The sequence below is a fragment of the Centroberyx affinis genome, unplaced genomic scaffold (genome assembly GCF_046629955.1).
Source record: "Centroberyx affinis isolate AG114_WGS23_722 - 3 ecotype Tasmania unplaced genomic scaffold, CSIRO-AGI_Caff_v1 ptg000113l_1, whole genome shotgun sequence".
Classification (NCBI taxonomy): Eukaryota; Metazoa; Chordata; class Actinopteri; order Beryciformes; family Berycidae; genus Centroberyx; species Centroberyx affinis.
Genome location: NW_027278815.1, coordinates 452,244 through 457,184, shown reverse-complemented (window position 1 = coordinate 457,184; position 4,941 = coordinate 452,244). Strand labels below are relative to the sequence as shown.

General features: G+C 49.5%; 1 pseudogene; it reads left to right on the top strand.

The window, feature by feature from the left end:
* Positions 1-628: 628 nt before the first annotated feature.
* Positions 629-4,719, top strand: LOC139650744 (uncharacterized; annotated as a pseudogene).
* The last annotated feature ends 222 nt before the right edge of the window (positions 4,720-4,941 follow it).

The following is a 4,941-nucleotide window of genomic DNA, read 5'->3' as shown; positions in this document are numbered from 1 at the left end:
ACCCAGAGGGAAGGTACTCTGTCATGGATACACCCCTCGCCGATACAAGGGACTGTGATGGAGGACCCTGGAGTCATGCACGGAGGGAAACTGACAAAAACATCAATGAACTTGGCTATGTGGTCACACACGGCCTGCTGCTGGATGGAACAGCTTGCAGTTCTGATAGCACTGGGCATCTGGCTCTCCAGGGGATTTGATGCGGATGTGACACCCATCGATGGCACTATGGAAAGCTGGATGCCCAGCCAGCCTCCCAAAACTGTCCCCCACCTCCCACCTTCTACTCCTCCATGGTGTTCGGGACCCGGATGACCAGTGGAGTCAAGTTTTGCAGAGCCACTGCCACTCGATGAACGACCCGGTGAACTGTGGATCTTGGCATGTCGAATGCCCTGGACACCACCCGGTAGGAGGTCCCACTCGCCAACCAGAGCAGAAAAACCAGCACCTCCACAGTTGGACCCCACCCATGGTGCCGCTTCTGGTCAAGGAGCTAGGGAGTCTATCTGCGGAAGTCCATCGAGGGTAGGCCACAGAATAGGGACACACGGCTAGGGTTGGCTAGGGTTCTTGTTCTTACCTAGTTAACTGCTTTCCTATAAACTGCTTTCCTGTCTGCTACACTATGTGTCTCTCTCCCATCCCTGTTGTAACATCAGCTCATAGGCCCTGTATACATGGCACTATTTTCAGGCGTAGGAACCCATGTAATCTTATTTACCCAATTTGCACCAGTAGTCCTTCTCTTACTATTGCTGGAGGACTCTGGAACTGCCAGTCGGCAGTTAAGAAAACTGAGACCATCTCAGCCCATGCTCTATCTCAATCCCTCCATTTTCTGGCCCTCATGGAGACCTGGATCATACCTGAAAATAGTGCCATCCCAGCAGCCCTTTCTGCTGCTTATTCTTTCTCTCACACCCCCAGAGCCTCTGGGCATGGGGGAGGCACCGGACTCCGCATTTCACCCAAGTGGACTTACACTGTCACTCCTCTTTCACAGCTCTCAATATCCTCTTTTGAATTCCATGCTTTTTCTGTATCTCTACCAATCAAGCTCAACATTGTGGTAATCTACCGCCCCCCTGGTCAGTTTGGTGACTTCCATGACGAGATGGAAGTCCTCCTCTCCTTCTTTCCCAAGGATGGCACTCCATTCATTCTTCTGGGTAGCCGGAGAAATTGCAATCTGGCCTTCCTTTGACCTCTCCCTCTCTCAATCTCCTCTGACTCACCCCCCACCTCCCACTAAGCATCCACTCACACTATCACCACCTGACGCAACCTAAAAACTCTCTCACCTACCTCGCTCTCTTCTGCTGTCCTTTTCTCGCTTCCCTCAGCCGAGCAGTTCTCTCTCCTGTCCACTGAGGAGGCCTCCACTACTCTTCTATCCTCTCTTTCCTCATCTCTTGACTCTGTCTGCCCACTCACCACTAAACCAGCTCAATCCTCTCCACCTGCTCCTTGGCTGTCTGAATCTCTGCAAACTCATAGAACAGAGCTTCGGGCAGCTGAGAGGAAATGGAGAAAATCACAGCGCCCTCTCGCTGCCTACCACCTTCTCCTCTCCAACTTCACCTCTGCTGTGTCAACAGCAAAGACTTCCTTCTTCATTACTGAAATCCAGTCTTCTGCCTCCAACCCCAGTAAGCTGTTTTCCACCTTCTCCTCCCTCCTCAACCCACCCTCCTCTCCCCCTCCCTCTTCCCTCTCAGCTGATGATTTTGTCACCTACTTTGCTAAGAAGGTGGATGACATCAACTGTTCCTTCCATCATCCAGCCACTAACAATACTCCAAACCAGCTTCTCTGCCCCTTGTCCCTGGGCTTGCTTCCTTCTCTACCCTCTCCCCAGAAGGTGTCCTTACACTTCTCAGGTCTAACTGAGCCACCACCTGCCCCCTTGATCCTATCCTTTCCACTTTTCTCCAAACCATCTCCACCGACATCACTCCCTTCCTCACTACCCTTATCAATTCCTCTCTGTCCTCACGCCTTGTTCCAGCTGCTCTAAAGACTGCCAGAGTCAAGCCTCTTCTTAAGAAACCCTCTATTGATCCTGCTGCTATCCAGAACTACAGACCTGTATCTCTTCTCTCATTTCTATCCAAAACCCTTGAGCGAGCAGTTTCCACCCAACTTTCTCTCTCTCTCCCAGAATGACCTCCTGACCCTCTTCAATCCGGTTTCAAGGCTTCTCACTCTACTGAGACTGCACTCCTTGCTGTCACAGAGGTCCTGCACACTGCCAGGGCTTCATCCCTCTCTTCTGTCCTTGCCCTCCTTGACTTGTCTGCTGCTTTTGATACAGTTGACCACCAAATCCTTCTTTCCATCCTATCTGAACTGGGAATCACTGGATCTGCCCACTCCTGGTTCGCATCCTATCTGTCTAACCGCTCTTACCAGGTCTCATGGAGGGGATATGCTATTCTCAGAATATAGCATTCCCATGCTATTCTCTCTCTATACTAAATCCCTCGGCCATGTGATCTTCTCTCACGGCTTCTCCTATCACTGTTATGCTGATGACACTCAACTCTACCTCTCCTTCCCCCCCTCAAATACACAAATTGATGGACGCATCTCTGCATGTCTCAAAGACATCAGTGCTTGGATGTCTGTGCACCACCTCAAGCTCAATCTTGAAAAGACGGAGCTACTCTTTCTCCCAGGGAAAGATTGCCCTCTCACAGACCTCTCCATCTCCATTGACAACACTACTGTGTTACCCTCTCAGACTGCCAAGAACCTAGGGGTGATCCTGGACAACCAGCTGTCCTGCTCTGCCTATACTGCAGCGACAACCCGCTCCTGTAGGTTCTCCCTCTACAACATCCGCAAAATTCGCCCGTTCCTTACGAGGGAAGCAGCACAACTCCTGGTCCAGGCACTTGTCATCTCCCGCCTGGACTATTGCAACGTTCTTCTGGCCGGGTTACCTGCCTCTGCCATCAGACCTTTACAGCGCATTCAGAATGCTGCAGCCCGTCTGGTGTTCAACCAACCAAAATTCTCTCACATCACTCCCCTCTTCCGGTCGCTTCACTGGCTTCCCATCTCTGCATGCATCAAATTCAAGACACTGGTACTTCGCCTCGTTCCCTCCGCTCCTCCACCCTTGCAGGTCGCCTCGCCCCTCCATCGCAACGTGGGCTCAGAAGTCGCTCATCCCGGTCGCGACTCTTCTCATCCTTGGCGCCACAATGGTAGAACGAGCTCCCCGCTTCTGTCACAATGGTCAAATCACTGCCCATCTTTTGGCGGAGACTAAAGACACATCTCTTCAGGTTACACCTGGACCCCTCTTGAACTAACCTATCTTCTTACCGTTCTTTAAACTTAAAAAAATAAAACATTCAACAAATGCTACTTATTCCTATTAAAAGGTTTAGCTGATGAAGACTGTGATGCACAGTTGATTTCACTACTGCTGACAAAATGTACTATTGTAAGTCAGTTTGGACAAAGGCGTCTGCTAAATGACGTAATGTAATGTAATGTAATGGAGCTGGGACCCAGCCGAAAGTCAGGTCGAGTGTCACCGTCCTCAAAAAAGATAAGGAGGACAGGCACCGACCTGTTCAGCTGGCAGACAGTCAGCCTCTCATCCTGTTGGGAATAACATTTGTGTGTATAGTTTAGTTATTGTAGTTATTGTATATAGTTGCATTAGTGTAACTGTGTTTTGTTATGTAGATTTTAGTTATTTTATATTGGTTATAAGTTTGTGTTCAAATAAATTACAAAAATCATTATAAAAATTGTTGATTATTTAATAGCAGAAAAGTACTTGAAATGTTTTTAGTGAAAGTAGAAATATCCTATTAATTGCAGTATAACTCAAGTGAAAGTCCTACATTTAAAATTCAATTCAGGCAAAAAAAATTGCAGTCTAAGCAATGAAATGGTTATGATAAGTAAACCTAGTATTGGCTGATGATGTGTCCTTTGAATTGCATGTTAAATATTTGGATAGTTGGATTCCCGGATGTGAGAGGACGCTGGCGTGTATGTCACCGCTTCTCAATCCGAGGCAAAATTGTGCTTTTCACTGCAAGTAGGAAGTAGGAATAGGTGTTGACTGTCTCCACCACTTCTATCTTGTCTCAACACTTTCCAGTCCTGTGCTGCTAACAGTTTGAAGGTTGTACACCTCTGGTTTGTGTACTCACCTTCTCCGCCGACCAGTTGTTAGCTGTTAGCCGTCGACCTGCTGTTAGCCTCCGCCAACCAGCTGTTAGCCTATCCCTGCTAGCTAGTGATTCACCGGCGCAAGTTACTCAACAACAGCTCAAAGTGGACTCTATCCACCAGCAGCTTCTGGCACCTGCCCGCCCCCCTCCACACACACCTCAGCCACTGGGCGTCGCTCCCTCCGCCTCATGCCTGCCTCAGCGCTGCCTCTCCTCCTTCTCCCCTGTGGATGCTCCTCAAGTTACTAAGTTGGTCAGCAAGGCCAAGGCCTCCACCTGTTCTCTGGACCCCATGCCCACAGCCTTAGTCAAGGCATGCTTACCTACCCTTTGCCCCATCATGGTGGACATTATCAACTCCTCCTTGGAATCTGGCATGGTACCCTCCAGCTTCAAAATTACCTCAGTCTCCCCTATCCTCAAAAAGCCAGGTCTGGACCCGGATGACCTCAACAACTACCGGCCGATCTCCAACCTTCCTTTTCTCTCAACTCCATCAGTACATGTCCAACCATGAGCTCTATGAACCCCTTCAATCGGGCTTCAGAGCACTCCACAGCACGGAGACCGCCCTCATCAAAATCACCAATGACCTCCTCATCGCTGCTGATTCCGGCCACATCAGTATTTATCCTTATCCTCCTGGACCTCTCTGCAGCCTTCGACACAGTCTCCCACACTATCCTCCTCAACTGCTTATCCGACTACCTAGGCCTCACTGGTGCTGCTCTCTCCTGGT